The 17,876-nt window shown below is 35.0% G+C and overlaps 1 protein-coding gene across 4 annotated transcripts in view; it reads right to left on the bottom strand.

The window, feature by feature from the left end:
* The window catches only part of LOC118184138 (uncharacterized), a 265,451-nt gene that overhangs the window by 62,769 nt on the left and 184,806 nt on the right, over positions 1 to 17,876 (bottom strand). The window contains exon 1 of one of the 4 annotated variants that reach the window (XM_085815946.1): positions 10,162 to 10,180. The exons of the other annotated variants lie outside the window; for them this stretch is intronic. The gene's annotated coding sequence lies outside the window, so the exon portion shown is untranslated. Of the gene's footprint in view, positions 1 to 10,161; positions 10,181 to 17,876 lie in introns of those variants that run through there. 4 annotated transcript variants of the gene reach the window in all.

Below are 17,876 nucleotides of genomic sequence, written 5' to 3' on the forward strand. Positions count from 1 at the left end.
AAGAACGAAATCGCTGTATCTGACATCTACTAATCAGCACAGCGATACCGGCTTTCTTTCAAAATTGTTCGAACTTTTCAATGGTGCAAGATCACAGTTTTTTTATTACTCAAATTCATATATAATTTATGTAATAAAAATTTCATTATCACTACAAACAGTACGGTTGTTGACAACGACGAATATAATATTTTGATATAACAGTTCTCTAGTTTCGAGAGATTCCGATAAAAATTTTATTTCGAAGATAATTTCTCCAAGGAAGCGAAAATCGAAATTTGCGATGATAGTTTGAGGAAGAAAGGAAAGCTATCAGAAAAAAATAATTCAACATGAATTAAAATTGTTTAAAAGAAATCCATCGAACATTGGAAGAAAGTCTCTGTGAAACACTGTACTGTTATCGCAAGCACGTACATGGGCAAAATTTCAAGAAAATCGGTTCGGATCAAGAAGGTCAAATATTAATTTCAGCACTTGATTCAAAACAAGCAAACAGAGAGACCAAGCTAAAGCTGAGTAAAATTACTTACAATTTATACTTATTTAGCACAACTTTCGCAAAATTATTGTACATAAGCATAATATATATATTCCTCTTGGGATATCAGAATACCAAATGCAATGAATTTTGGAAAATTTCAATTTAAATGTACTATGATTTACAATTAAATATATGATTAAAAGTATTTGATAAGTTTACTTCAAGACATTCAACTCAACAAATTTAAATGGACGACATTTTCAAAGAACATTTTTATATTTAAAAATGTTTCTACAAAAGAAGACCACATTTTTTAACCTAAATATTAAATTACACGTTGGCACAACTTATTCTATACACAAGCAAAATTAAGCCCCTTAAAGGCGTCGCTTGAGCGGATGTCAGTTTGCTCAAGTTTAAAAGTTGTACCCGCATAAATTTTCTGCAACTATTTAGTTTCCGAAACACTTGGTATTCGTGACGAAATCAGATGTTTATATCAACTATAAGTTTCTCATCTAGAGTCACAACACTTAATGAAAGCACCAAGCGCTCTGACAAAATTCTACAATTAAGAAACTATTTAAAAGCAGTCGATGAAGATCGGAAATTTTTTTCTATCCTTGATGCTGCTTTATCTGTAAATATAAGAGATTAAAAATGGAACTGCAGAAAAATAACTCAAACAGGCAGAATTTATAAGAGAAGCGTTATAAAATGAATGAACAATTTCAGGATGACGGCATGTCTGTTGAAGTTTGGATAATTTGAAAAGTGAAGGAGAAGAGAATACGATAAAAATTATATAAATGTAAGAATTAGATATTTCTGTAGAAAATATAATAATCAAAATGCTATCTACCTAATATTTCAGAAGCAAACTCTTTTATTTCTGAATCAGATATGGCAGTGAAAAAAATGCACCATCAAAATCAATAATAATAATAATAATAATAATAAACACCTCATTTATGAATGAAACAACAACTAAGGATTACTTGAAAAAAAAATTTCAGTCATTAATTCTAGATACGCACGAAGTCAAATTAACAACTCTTTTAAAAACAAAGACAAATTCGCAACTCTTTTTAAAAACAAAGTAAAAATGATGTGTTAAATAACGGCGAAATATTACATTTCAGCTTAAAATTTCTGCAACCCCCCTTTTAAAGTCACCTCAATAAGAAACTTTTAATAAATTCCAACAGTAACTTAACTATTATGATTTGACTACATTACACTTACATTCAACGAAAATATTACTGACGCACATATTTTCAATGTATTATTTAAAATAACAATTTTGGTAATGTTGAAATTACTACTTTCAGTCAACATTAAATGAAGTTAATTTTACTATCAGTACGTCCCAATTAACCAAATTTTGTCAGTTACTCGATTCAAAATATGCCCCAACTTAAATTAGTGTGATACTTCAGTATAAAACGGACATGTTTAACATTTTATGAAACCACAGTTTTTCGATTCTGCAATCGGTATGCTAATCTTTTCCAGAATGATTAAATTGGAACATTAAAGAACCATTAACCCTATGCGGTAAAAAGAATATCTCCTTCACCAAATGCAATGGTTGCGCCTTAACGACATTCGGAAGTGCTTATAGTGAATGGCGTTCGCAAACACATAACCCTGACAAAATTCATGACAAGATTCAATGCTTCACATCAAGGGTGCAATTTAACATTTCAGCCCAGGACCGAAAAACTATTCGAGTAACACGCAGCTCGCTACAATCCATCTCTTCCCTTGCTACAACTGCATTATCAAAGTGCACGCAAAAGCAGGAAACGCGAAATCTGTGACTCAATTACGCTTCGACAATGACTTCCTTCAATGAGGCTGTCCTAACAGTTGTTGCTTGTCAGAGAAACCACAGTGAATGACGATTTCTGTTTACCGCATATTCGCACGTGCTGCAAACCACAATTTTTTTAAGAACCAGTAGGTGAAGAAAAATGCTTCCAAACAACTGATCTAAGCTACTCAAATTCAGCAACCTTTGAAACGCCTCCACGGAACGACGGAGGAAATAAATACTCGGTCAATTCTTCCTGTCTACACTTAACTACAGAAATAAACGAATGTTACGTTACATTACATTCAAGTTTTATTTAGTGATTAAGTATTGAGGCGGTATTTAAATATGAAATGCATGCCTTCATCCAAAATTTCAGTAAAGATGATGCTTGCTTTCGTGAGTACAAATTTAGAAAAACAAGCAAATTACTGTAAACATCAGATGAATCATCTAGAAAAATACTTTAATTAATACACGAAACACCAATTTGCAACAAATTACTTACTAATTTTACCTCTACATACAAAAAACATTTCGAATATTTGCTTTTCTGGTATTTTAAGTTTTTTAATACAAACAATTTCTGAATGAATAAATTAATAATTTATATTCTTTTCGATTCCTTACAAATTTTCCTCATTACAACGTTCGCAACTATAACTTCCTTACAACTATCATAAAAATTTTCAATTAAAGAAAAAAATGTACCTATTGTAGTTTTACATGCGTAGGATTTTCATAATCCAAGAAAAGGAAAAAAAATAATAAATAGTTAAATAATGATAAAAAATAGTTAAGAAAATGTCGTCATACTTTAGCATTCGTTCAAACAGAACTAGCTCCAAGCACTGGCATAGGTAACCGGATCAAGGCAATTAGTTCTCACAAGGGACAACAAGATAAAGGCATGTTTTACTTAGAATCATTAACATATTTAATTTACACAGAACACGAGCTGTTCTATTTGCCAGAATTGAAGTTAGGCTTATAGCCAGCATATAAGAATTTGCGCCACAAATCTGTAGCCTTCAGTTTTCTATTTAAAGAAGGCCAAACATGTTCTGTTCTTTTACACTTGCATTAAACTATAAGCCTGCAGGTTATACTAAAACTATTACAATTATAGAAGCATTAAAATTGTAACAAGACTATACACCATGACCACTGAAGTCCATACTTCCTCGATAAGCAGCCGTTACTTTCGCAGGCGCTGGTCGTACACATACTTTTAATTATAAAACGTGTTTTATATAACGCAAATATTCATGTTTGGGACATTTCAGAAGAAAAAACTGATTTTGGATAGATTACGAAACATAATATTTTTATGTGGTCGCCCGATACACTACTCAAGCAGATTTTACATTAACTATACACATTAGAAGAAAAGTTTGACTCGCGGACTACAAATATTGAACGAGATATTTAAATTCAAAATCTGCGATTTTTGACGTCATTTTCCCTTGAAACAAGAATTCTATTAATACATGAATTAGAATAATCCTATCTTGAATCCTCCCACCCTTAAATTACATTTAATGGTTTAAATTGTGATTTATTAGCGTGTAACACGTCTTTTAATTTATTATTTTGTAACAATCCTTATGCGAATGAATTTTCCCACAAAAATTATGTTTTCAAACGCTAGAAATATATTATTGATATTCTCCCGCTGTTTGATTACTTCAGAACCTAATCATACAAAAAAAAACTCATCAAGTTGGAAATATTTTAAATTTATGTAAGATATTCAGTTGGCAAGACTCTAAGAGATCATTAAGTATCTGTGAAACTTGTACGACGTAGAATTATCAAACGTGCAGTATCGGCATTGTTAATTTTATATACATAAACCAAAACAGGACATGCATATTGTATGTACATTGACGCATAATGATAGGGAAAACATGTAATGGTAGTCCAGAAACAAAATATGTGATGCAGACACCACATGACTTCCTTGTACGGCCTATTAAATTATACACATTTTTGCTGCACTTCATTTAGACTTACTTCCTCGAATTTCATTACAGATATAGTTCTCATTCAATCAATTCAGTTCCCACTTCGCGGCAAGGCACTAACACATAAAAACTCAAAACATATTGAATAAAAACAGTTAACAAATGCAGATTAGTTAAAAGCACAACAACCTTAAACGGTTCAGAAGAACAGCACAACTCAATCCACTTTTAAAGCAAAAAATGCACAATTTATATCAACATAGAGCAATAAAAACACAGAACTCATTAAGTTTAAAAGAGTGAGAATGTTACACTTTTTTATAGGAAGATTTCGGGATTTTACTGGTTTTAAATTTCATTTCTTTTCTTTTATGTCTTTGTGATTTTAGTTCACAATTTCTTACTTTTTCTGTCTCTCACTCTATGTATAGACACAAACACACACGCGTTTGGTGAGGCCGATTGCAACAAAAAAGGGAGGTGCACAAATACATGTGATAGCAGTCTCATATAAAAAATTTCAACATTCTACGGTTAATCATTTTTCAGTTATGCGAGATATACGTACGTATAGATGTTATACGTATATGTACGTATGTATGCGAGATATACGTACTTATAGATATGAGTTATGCGAGATATACATACGTATAGATATTACTTATGCGAGATATACGTACGTATAGAAAAAGTCCTTAGTGAATCCATTTTACAATCCCGTTTTGGAAAAAAGTCCTTTATTCTGTCCATACGTACAGACGTCACGCAACAAAACAGGAAAAAAAAAAGAGAGAGAGAGAGAGAGAAACCGAGGGAGATACCAGAGAGGTCAAAATGGATATTTCCGTTGAAATACGATACCCGAAATTTTCTGAGATTACAATACTTCTTTTACTTCGTACAAAGAATTAAAAATACCACTTTCCAGTATTTTGCTGTTAGCTTGCGTGCATATACAGGAAACCAAAAAACTGTTTCCCTTTTAAGAACTACACAAATCTCTCCATGTTGACAGCAACTTTCTAATACAATGCCTCCAAAAGTTACGGAACAGCATGTTTTTCAAAGCTCAGAATTACAAAAATGTTGGTAACATTTAAATTCACAGTTTATATGCATGACAGTAAAAAAGTTTTAAAAAAATATGCAAAAAACAATAGCTACGATTTTTATTTTATAAAAATGAATACTTACAGAGGAGTTGGAGAAAAAAAATGTAAAAATTGTAAGCTTTGTTCACAAGTGTGGATCTTCAATTGTTATTAGCAGTTTCGTTGACATCCAGGACAGTCTACCAATTGTCCAGGTGAAATCGTCTGCCCGTTTCGTTGAGGTAGCGGGAGATCGGATGCCTGGAAATGGGGATGTCACAAACGGATGTTGCTAGACGTCTGTATGTCTCTCGTAGTGGGGTCCACCAACTATGGAATCAGTCTGAATCTGAGGATTCTGTCCAAAGGACATATTCCAGGCAGACCAAGAGTTACAACACTTGAGGGAGATAATTATTTAGCTCTTTCGGCCTGAAGGAAGAGCAACATTACTTTGCTTCAGCTCATGACAGATCATTTAGTGGCAACAGGAAAAAGAATCTCAGCTACTCCAAGTGCGCAGGTGCCTGCACAAGAAAGGTCTGTATGCAAGACGACCAGATCTTTGTGTCCCCTTCATCCGAGGACACAGAGGTGCCCGTTTATGTTGGGCAACAGAATACGTATATGTACGTATGTATGCGAGATATAACAACCATATGCGAGACCAGTCAACAATGGACGTCTGTTTTCTTCGCAGATGAGTCTAGGTTGGAGAATGCTTTTGCATATTATTGCAGTCGAGAGAGATATCCAGGTCACACTGGAGAGTGATTCAGTCGTCAGTCGATCTGAAAGGAACAACCCACCAGATACAACCAATACCACATTGTGGAAAAACACAGTTATAGCAATGGTGAAATAATGGTTTGGGCTAGGATCTCTCTCTGGTCATATTGACCTGTATTTGTTCCACGGAAGAACTCTGACCAGTATGAGATATCGAAACCCGATCCTTGATCAATATGTCCACCCATATGCTGCTTTTGGTCCTGGTATAATCCAGGACCAAAAGCAGCATATGATTCTGATCCAGGACCAAAAGCAGCATATGATTCTGATGGACGACAATGAACGACTGCACACAGCTTGGGTTGCTGAAGAATATCATGAGGTTTACAGTATGGAGTAAATGGAATGGTCAGCTCAATCCCCAGACCTCATCCAATACAGTATCTTTGGGGCTACCTTGAGAGCAGGTTGCTGTTTTAAGTCCTCCTTTAAGGCCGTTAGATGTGCTTGAACATGAATTACTCCATGTCTGGTCGTTGCTTCCCATTTCACTGACCGACAACTTAATTAACAGCACCGAGATTAATAAAAGCACCGAGATTTTATTCTCAAAAACTTACAAGATTAATCTTTTTACATTTGCATACGACACCTTTAGGAACATTGTTGATCCTTACTACGTGTCAAATGATGTTCATTATTATTTATTAATTGCAAATTACACAAAGAAAATTCATTTTTATTTAATCTTTCTCTTACATCAGTAATTGCGGTATAATGCGTTTGGTTTTAAAGTTGAAATGTTCAAACTTTATGCTAAGCAAAGTATAAAAAGTAGGAATACCAGAGGAATACTGACCAATCATAGGGAAATATGATGTCATTTATGACTCCCCTAAAACGGTATTACTTGAAAGCTATCCAAGTTAGGCCCAGGAAAAGCCGTGTTTGACACACGAAGCTCCAGAACTTCTAGAATTTTTATGTTTTACTTTTATCAAACATCTCTTCCCGGAGGAGAAAGAATTGGAGATTCAAAATTTGTCCATGAAGTACGCAGGGGGTCGGAACTTCAGAATTTTGCGAAAATTTGGACGGAATCAATTAATGCTCGAAGTTACTCTTCCGTAATTGCCAACGGTTTAGATCTTAATCGCCTAAAACCTTAGCAGCTGTGAACGCTGCTATATTCAAGTATGTTACTATGACAACTGTGATGTTTATGCCAGGTTATGCGGGCTTTTTAAGCCCCGTACTTCGTTGTTTGCAGCTGTTTTAACAGCACGTGAAGAATCACTATCAAATTAAGTAGCCAGTCAAAAGTTTAGGATCTAAAATTCCTTAAAAAGGTATTAAATATTTCTCTTGCATCTTTTTGATTCAATAATTACAGGAGTGAAATAGGGAGGAAGGAAAATGTTATAAGTAGCTAATAATCATAAAACCGCTGACTGAATTTTAAAAACGTAGCTTAGGTTGGGAAGAGAATCTTTCTCTCTCCAGAAAATAAACAGTGGGGTACTCATGATTATCGCAAGGTGATGCAGCTGGCTCAAGTCCACTCATTTTGCAATTATTGCATTGTTTTCTAATGAATACTTCAATCGGATTACTCGGATTTCAATCGGATTAATTACTGATGAAATTAATATTTCCAAAGTTCAGAGAGGATGTTTAAAGGTCCTTTAGATTAAGTTTCGAATATTTAAATGCTGAAAAAAAAGCTCGATTCAAGACTTTGCATCATTTTCAAGATTCGTGATATTCGAATGCCTAATCTCTAATTTCGTTAAACCTACATTTTTACTTCTGTAGTTAATCTAATGAAATTATGAAACTACTCATTCAGCAATTATCGCTGGCAAGTAGAAAAACATTTGATGGCTTTCCTGCAATACCAGACGTTCTGATAATCTCAAAGATGGTTGACGCTTCCGAGCTCATTCTTATTTATCCTCGTCAAAACAACACAATTTTTACACTAAATTTTAGAGAAAACACTCACTTTTCCTTTTTTTTTCCCCTGCACAGTGTTGCCACTGCTCGCTTTGAAATTGTGAGTTTGATAATCAAAAATTCGTTAAAGTTTTAAAAATATGAAATAGATAATAAAATAAATTCGAAACTCAAACTTCGGGTATCCAGGTGCCCGTGTTGGGATGGAAGATAACGTCATTCAAAATTTGATGGCTCTAGGTACCGTCATTTTATCACAATGCGAGAAACATACATACATTTCGCAGATTCTTCATTATTTAATTTCTTTAAATACAATACAGGGCGATAATATTTGGTGGCAACAATTTGAAAAGTGAAACGGACATTTAAAGTTTTTAACAAAAAATGTCAAAATGAAATTAACATCCCCTTCTGGGCTAAAAACAAAAACACAAAAGGTTAAAAAAAGTCCCTTGGGCGTAATGTAAAATCTGAAAGCTTGCAGTTCCCCCCCCCCATATTTTACTTCCACTGCTTTAACTCTGTCAATAAAATGAGGTCCCCCCCCAAAAAAAAAGCACTATTAAGTCTCGGATCGGCTTTTTTTGCGTCTGTTCACTATAATGTCTGTTTCACTTTTCAAATTGTCGCCACCAAAATTATAATTAAAGAAATTACTAAGGAATCTGCGTGAATGTAGTTATGTTTCTAGCATTGTGGAAAAACAAAGGTACCTCATCAAGTTTTGAATAACGTAGCCCTCCTCGGTACCTGGAAGCCCAAATTCGGAATTTGTTTTGTGTATTTCATATTTTTTAATACTTAAACGAATTTTTGATTAACAAACTCGACGATTTCAAAGCGAGCAATGGCAACACGGTACGGGGGGGACATCTTCAGCGCTAGAGTGTCTCTAGGAAATTCTAAAGATAGGCTGCTTTTAAATACTTTTGGCCCAAAGGGTCATTAGCCCAAATGCTATCGAAACGTGTGTGTGTGTGTCCCGATGTTTAACTTTTGCCAGTTTAGTGATGTTATTCAATCTGCGAATAATTCAGAAGCATTTCGGAATCAAATGTTACGGTTAATGACGTCGTACAAGAAAGGTAACAGCAGACCATTCAAGTCAAGAATAACACGCTGCTATCCGTACGATTCAAAAAATTGTATGTACATTTGTACTGTTGAGTGAAGTTGACAGTAGACAAAGAAAGATTGTGGTAAATAAGTAGAGAAAAATTAAATCACCCGCAAAATCATAGGAGCTAAAATTACTTCAAATTTATGGATTGCAAAAAATGTTTACGAAGAAAATATTCAACTTATCCCCCCCCAAAAAAAAAACTGGAAGTCGAATTTTTGAATTTTTCCAGTTCAAGAAATCTAATTCTAGTGTTAAAAATTTTTAACTCGTCAAAAAAGAAACATCAGTTTTTCTCGATATAGAGAGTTTTCCAGTCATAAAAAATTTTGAGTTACCGGAATTGGAATTACTGAAATTCCACTGCGTATTATAATTTAATTTAATCAAGCTTCTGCTTAATACAAGTTCACGATTTAAGTCTTTTAGGTTACCTGAATATAATAAAGCTCAAGAGGGTTATCTGCCTAACGGGAATGATGCCTTCATGGAGGATTGTCTAAGGGCATTCACATCACATAGGACAGCTCATATTCACATTACATAGGGACAAAAACCACGAAAACCAACCATGCAGCCAGCCCTGTTCACTTTGGATTTAACTCGGGTCGAACTCCCAGTATTTAGCGGTCTTTACCGTTCGGCCACTGGTGAAGACGTTAACATCAAGGAATGATATGCATTTACGCTAGGATGCATCCGAAACGTGAACTTTAAATGCCAAATTTGATCCTTACCGAGTATAAAATGCATTTAAAGGCAATTGCCGTTTACTTAATTTTAACTCCAAAAGCTCGACTGTGGATGAAATTTTAAATGTCATATATTTCAGTTCCATAAATTATTTAGATCAAAACGCAGCGCTTTAAAGCAAAGCAACAAGCACTCACTCGAAAAGAGAACTATTATTATTTTACTATAATTGTTGAGAAACAGAAAATAATACTATAAAAAATAAAAATTCAAAAACAAGCAATGGAAAAAGTACTTACATACTACTGCAATAACAAAAAAAAAAAAAAAAAAAAGACTTTAGATCACAGATCGACCAGCAAACTCCACTGCTTAGTACATCAAAGCATTTTAAACACAGAACACGATCTAGCCCTACGTAGAAAATATGAACGAAAAAGATTAACTTGGCTTACAGCCAAGTGGAACTAAAACTTCACTCTAAGCCTCAAAATCGTAAATAATATAGTGAGCTGGTTCAGAAGATAAACGGTCTTCCCACCGCACCCAACCCGTAGCATCAAACGGCGAGAAATTGATAGGAAGACATTTTTATTTTCATTTCATATTGGACAAAAAGAACATTTTTTAGATGCTTAGGGAGAAAGAGAAAAGAAACCGACGACATTTTGCAGCAGACGATATGATGGCTAAGCCTGCAATATTCTTCATAATGGCTGAAAACGAATGCTCGACATTAAACTTAGATATGAATTTTCTAATATTCAGTTGAAGCAATTTTTACGATAATGTCTGTCAAAATGATAAATTTATGTAATTAATTTTTCTTAATATTTAGACGTCTCGTTAATGAGACTTCAGAAGATAAAATTTCCTAATGTAGTGTACCCTTGAATTTCGGATTACACTCGCATACGCTGCGACGGTTTCTATCCTGGCTCAGATTTCTCACAAGAAATTCTAAGGGGAGCTAGAAGATAATTATATTTTATTTATTGTACAAAAATCAATTATACTGAAATATCTCGTGGCAACTATCTTTCTAAGGCAGTAAACCACTTGATTTTTCGCGGTTTCTTAGGTGAAGCTTAATGTACGCTACGAAAATGCTGTCGATCCTGTTACACGCGTGGATGAAATATAAACACCGGATGTATGTACAGCTGATGTTAATGTTACGAATTTTGTGTAGAAGTAAATAATTTTAATGAAATTATATATGAAATTGTAGTATCTTTTGTAAAATGTAGCATAAAAAGTTTGAAGGGGGACGGTAAAGGAAGAAGAAGCTTTGCCGGAAAATTAAGATTGCAGACACAAGTCTATTTAACTTGAGACAAATGGCTATCTCGCTGAATTGGCAACTAATTTTCGCCGCCAAATTTGGCGAAAAATCGCCAGACGTTACCAAATTTTGACCACATTTGGATCCGGTTCCTGTGTAACTATAATTGGTATTGTAACAGAATAACTGTCTGTGACGAGTTTTATTCAACTCTATTATATTTTAATAATTTTAGGCTCGTTTTGCGTGAGTGTTGATTTCATGATTGGCTCTGCAACCTTTTACTAACAGTAATTTTTGAGTTGGCTTCGCCCCCGTGAGTGTGTAACTTATTCCCTCCCCCCTATTACTCGAGGCCCTGACCTGGTTTCTCTGGGGCTAGTTTAATTTTATTCTTTTTTTTTTGGGGGGGGTGGCTCCCTCTTTTTGATTGGATTGCCCGGTCCTCCTTTTAGTCATATGGTCGGCTTGGTGATGTTCACTTTTAGCCGAGGATTGAGAGCCGAAAAGGAAAATAGTGGATTCTTAGCTGAAAATTCCGTACCCCACTCAAGGAACACTGCAAGTAACTCGACCCCTATCAACTGTGGCTTGACTAAAAACAGTTTCCTCTACTCCAAGTTATCCATACGCACACCTACACATTTGGCGATAACTTACAGACTTGGCTTCTGTAGAGCAGTCGAACAACGGTGAAATACAATTTATATGTAAATATAAACATAATTAACAATTTATATGTAATTATTAAACAATTTATATATAATTAACCATACATGCCTTTCAGTAACTTCGACAAATGGAAGATACTGGAAACTCCTGGCGGTCAGACTGAAACTTATATAAGACCGCAGAGAGCGTATACGTTATTTTCGGCTGGCAGCAGAAGCCGGAGTTCACAGTTTTTACACTGGGTGAAATAAATTAAGAGAATTTGCATATTTTATCGAATTGCATGAAAAGAACTGAACTGAAGGAAAAACCACTGCTTCTAGATAAAAATGCAAATCTTGTATGGCAAATACGTAAGCGTACACGTGTGTGTAGGCGGAGCCACCAGAAAAACAGGCTTTATAAGCGCGTGGAGGGTAAGACGAACTGCGTTCACTAGCACATCTCGGCGAATTTCTTAGTGTTATCTTGCAGAAATCGGTTAAATTCACATAGGAGGAGTAAAAATGAGTAACCACCAACGTTTAGATGACGGAATGAGGTGGCGAATTGTGGGGAGGCAGGCCAATCGCAAGTCCAGATATGCAGAGAGTTTAATTTAACGCCCAGCGTTGTGTGTAACCCAGGGAAACACTTCCATGATACTGGATTCATCAACAGAAAGCCTGGGCAAGGTCGTCCAAGAGCCACGACGGCCAGAGAGGATCGCTATTTGTCCATTTTAGCAGGGCATAACAGAGGGGCTACAGCTTCTCAGCTCTCTCGGGACCCGTATGCAGCCACAGAACCCGTGTAACAAGGGTGACTGTTTCCGAAAGACTGAATGAGAGAGGGTTGTTTGCTAGAAGACCGGCTGTTTGCGTCCTGTTCACGTCTATGAACAGGAGAGTCCGATTAGCATGGTGCAGGCAGCTAATCAGACTCTCCTGTGAGTACGGAGCAATGGGCGACCGTTCTGTTCATCGACGAGTCTCGTTTTAGTCTAAACACCGATTCTCGCCGTACTTTCATATAGAGAGAGCCAGAGACCCGCTACCTACCCTTCAATGTCCGCGAAATCAACAATTATGGCGGTGGCGGTGTCATGGTCTGGGCAGGCATCATGTTGGATGGCCGCACATCTCTCCATGTCTTTGACAGAGTCTCAGTGACTGGTGTGAGGTATAGGGATGAGGTCTAGGAGCCCTATGTTCGCCTTTTCCGGGGTGCAATGGGCCCCGAGTTAATCTTGCAGGACGAGGCCACACGAGCCTTCTGGTCGATGATTTTCTCGAGAGTGAGGATATTCGCCAGCTGGATTGACCAGCCAGGTCTCCAGACTTGGCTAACTTGATAACTTACAGAACATGACATCCCAACTATCACCATCGATAGACACAGAGCTCAGACATTATGGTCTGCAGAAGGACCAGCAACATTTACAGAAAATCTCGAATATTAAGCACAGACTTATCGTAAGCGCAATCGTTGATATGTCATAAAAAATAAGTTACGAAAAATTCTATTTTAAAAAGCTGAAAAAGGGCTACAATCTAGATACGAACTCTCAGTATACATAAAGCAGCTTAACAAAATCAATTATATTGTCTTCCAAAGAAGGGTTTTCTTAACACTGCTGTTCTAGTGAGAAAAATCAGTACACACATCGTACTGAATGTGTGTACTGATTCATCAATACACTGACAATGTGTGTACTGAGTTTGATGATGTGGTACACACTGATCATCATCTATGTGTACCACATCATTAAAATCAACTCATTCAGGCCATACACTGCTTAAGACAACAGCCGGACAAAAATCAAATAAAGCAGAAGTCAGAAGTCGGCTTCTGGATTATTTGATTATCTGATTTCGCCTTATCCTGGTATACATTTGACCCTGATGTAGTTTATCTGATCTGGCTTTATGTAGTAAACCCTCAAACGGCACATGCAATAAAACTGCAGGAACGCTGCAAATCTCTGTTTGCTACATTATCAGAAGTTCGAAGAATTGCAGGCATTAAGTCTGTCAGTACTAAAAATTACGATTATAGAATTTTTAACCACAAAAGCGGAACGTAAAGGATAAAGCCATACAAGTATTCAGTACTTCTGAACAAAAAGAAAATTTTAGCTTTATCTTTTCAGACGTTTCTAAGGAGCTTGCATAATTTAAGCGCATATTAAATTTATTATCTTACATTTTTATAGAACTTTCAATCTGCTACACGTAGTTTCGGAAAAGCCCAACTGAAAATTCGCTTAGAAAATAAAGAGCATTTTACTAAAGCACGTGTGCTTAAGGAAAGAGGAATATACGTGATTTTACAGGAATCAAAGAAAGATTTTTTTGGACTTCTCTTCTATGATGAAAATTTCACGTGTTTACTACTCCTTCCTTTGCGAAGTTTTAAGTTTTAGAACACTGCAGAGACGAAGACACATTATATATTTATCAAACTAAACTGGAGTAGGTAAATTATTAACTCGAAACTCGATTAGAATTTCGATCAAAAATGGAGAAAAAGGTAGAAAACTCGTTTATGATGCCCTAAACGACCTTAGAATGGGCTCAGAGCAATAATTACCATAAATCATATGTTAAACACGTAATTTTGAATATGCCAGCAGATTTTAATAGTAAACAAATTTTAGTACCTACAAGTTTGAAATTACAGCCAAGATTAATGATAGTTTTTTGGAAAGTTATGGATTTTTGATTACTTTATCTTAATAAAAATTTAACTTCAATATTTCTGGATTTACTGCGACATTTAAAGTTAATTGTAGGTTAAATTACATGTTAGGTGGATACCGCACATTTCAAAATATTCTACAGCAAGACAATGATCTAAAATTGAAATGCGTTTAAATATGAAGTTGTATTCTCCTTTTATGTGTTTCAAGATCGTAAATTCACCTCCAGCGCTTGCTAACAACTCAAAGTGAAGTTGAAAAGCTCTACTCTAAGATTTATGCCAGATGTGATCCGGGCTCGGTAAGACAATTCCGGAGTCCTAATTCAGATTGAATCCTGAAAAATATTTGGAATTCTTAGTTCCCAGTTTTGTTTCGATATTCACAATAATCAATTCTGTTTTTTTTTTTTTTTTTTTTTTTTTTTTTTTTTTTTTAAAGTCTGTAACATTAACAGTCACACTGTCATCATTAGGAAGAATATATAAGCAGCAACATAAACTTGTATTTCAATAATAAATAACATGTGAGAAACTCAGCAATTGAAATAGCGCACCTCAACATCGATATCTTTAAATCTCTGACGCGGAACACAGTATTGCTGAATTATTCGAAGAATTTAACTCGACAAACTGAAATGTGGAATTCGTAAGGAAATATTGGTTGATCTTTACAATATGGTAACTGGTAGTTTGGCGACATTTTGGAGGCGATAAAGGTTATTACCTGGGACTTTGGTAATAATGTGAGCAGTACTCAGTTCCGATTACGCATTATTTTGTGTGCGGGAAATGAGAGATCATGGGATATGTCATGTGATATTAATGGACGAATTACGGTTCTTTAATCGGAAAAGGGGGGGAAATCGGGAAAAAATCTGGAAATTTTGTATTTGGCTTTATTCTGTGTTGTGTGAAACAGTGTTCGTGAATTTTTGGATCTCATGGCCGTAACTAAAGTGAATTCGAAATGGGTATTTATGTATGGTATTAATTTAATGTATGTGCTCATTTATATTTTAAGTAGTGTTTTTGAATTTAATTATATTTAATTAAATGATAGTTATTTTGTGAATTTTATGTTTGTAGGAATTTGGTATACGTTTTAGTTGAAGTAAACGTGCATGGAAATAATTTAAATATTTGACACTAGGTATTTGTAATGCTTGCGGTATGAATTCGTTGGTGACGTTTATAATGTAATACATGATTTAGAGGTAAAAGTTTTTGGATATTTTATTTATTTTATATGTGGAAATGTTCATATTTGGAAAGGGTAAATACTTTTTCGCGATCAGGTAATTTCATATATGTTCTTTTTACCGGGTTTAAAGATTGAGAAAATTGTCATTTATTTTCGTGAAATTTTTCTAATTTATGAGAAAAAAGCTGTGTACATGGATATAGTGAAGAGTGTGCGCAATGCCATTTTTGTGCAATTCTGGGATTTTTTTTTAAGTAAAAATAAGTCGGCGTGTACATGGTTTATGTGTATGTGTTATTTTGAAAAACGCGTAAGGAGTATGGTATTGTGCACTTTTTCCCAATTTTGCAGTTAATATTTGTCATGATTAAGCAGTTTTGTTACATAAAATTTCTGGCATAAGTGTAATTCGGCTAGTAGATTGTTGGAAAAAGTGTCGAGTAAATAAAAAGAAAAGAAACATGTCTTTACTTCGTGAAGACAAAATGGCGGCGGGAAAAAAAAATAGAGGGTTGCTGTAGGAGAGTTGGTCGCCAAATTTTCGCCAAAACACGCCAAGTTACCATAATGTAAAGATCAACCGAAATATTCGAAGCGAATGAGCACCAAGAAAAATCCTTTTTTTTTGGGGGGGGGGGGTCTTATCCCGGTTTAGCTTCCGAGAAAACTAATCACTTTACCTAAACATGAAGTTTTAAAAATAACAAAAATCAAAGTTCCCCTCAGCAAAACCCCAACAGAACAAGAGTAATAATAAATAAAATAGACTTCCTTGAACTTAGTAAATTCATATATACGATGGCAATATAGGGGGGAAAAAATACACCCTCTCAAGCGAAAATTTCCGTCAAGATTCAGCTACGACCATGAATTAAGCTAACTCATCAGCTTCTAGTTGATGAGCGAAACAGTTCTCTCGCTGTGGCAACACTCAAAAAACAATTATTTTTCAACTTAATTACTAAACCCCTTTCCCTCTTCGAATCTAAACGAAACAATCAAGCTGAATTTTAGGCGTAAACACAATTAAAATAGAACTATGCATTAAATGTAACGAAAATTAAATTTACACAACAAATACTGCTAAATGCAATTTTTAATATTGCATGCTATTTTCACTAATATTTAGAAACTTAATATAATAAAATGATCAAAACAATAACGTTTAATAACAAAAATGATAATTTAATATAATACACACTGATGCCAAGCATTAAAAGTTTCAAGACCCATGAACTGGTATTTATCAAGAAAGAGTGAGGGAAACGATAAATGGCACGTACTCATATACAGTGGGTAAAATCTTATTGATAACTGCCCTATAAGTGATCACATTAGCTAACAAAGGATGAAAATTTTAGCTGGATATAACGAACACAGGAGATAATAAACAAACAATTCTAATAAAACTTTTCATTTTAATATGCCTTTTAATATGCAACAAAAACGTAAATTTGTATATCAAAAAGTAATGACAAGATCTACAGCAAAATGTGGGAACAAAATTTAATACCTTGTATTCATACTTTTTGCATTTGTAACAGCGCTTGTATCTCTTTCTCATAGAGAAAGACCTAAGTCTTAGTTGTACTACTAGGACTTTTGTGCCCTTCTTGCAGAAATATAAGCTGAAGTTCTTCTTTACACGAAATTTTATATTTCCTCACTTCTAGGGTCCAATTTGTGCCATAAATTTTCAATTGGATTTATGTCAGGCGTATGAGGAGGTGTCTCTAACTGGCGAGGAGCGTAATAAAATAACCAATCCCGGCTGAGGTTCGTTGTATACTTACGGTCATTGTCCTGTTCAAACACGAATGATGTTCCTAAGCCAGGCTTTTGGGCACTGAACTTCAAGTTACGGTGCAGTATGACAATGTAGTATGTACGTGCCGTCATAATGCTATCAATGAAGCACAGGTTACCAACTGCTTTTGCTGCCATACAGCCCCCAAACTATGACGTTTCCTCCACCATGTTTCACAGTCGGTATTAAATGTTGCTTTTGAAGTTCGGTGTTTGGCTTTCTTCACACATATTGTCGTCCATCACTCCCGAAAATGGTTAAACTGCGATTCGTCTGAGAAAATAACCTTGTTCTAATAAATTAACATGAGATTTTGCAACGTCTAATCTCTTTCTTCTTCTGTTTATTTCTGAAATGAAATGTTTCT

This window comes from Stegodyphus dumicola, chromosome 4 (genome assembly GCF_044657685.1).
Source record: "Stegodyphus dumicola isolate Sdum_Otavi_A_Nest chromosome 4, ASM4465768v1".
Lineage (NCBI taxonomy): Eukaryota > Metazoa > Arthropoda > Arachnida > Araneae > Eresidae > Stegodyphus > Stegodyphus dumicola.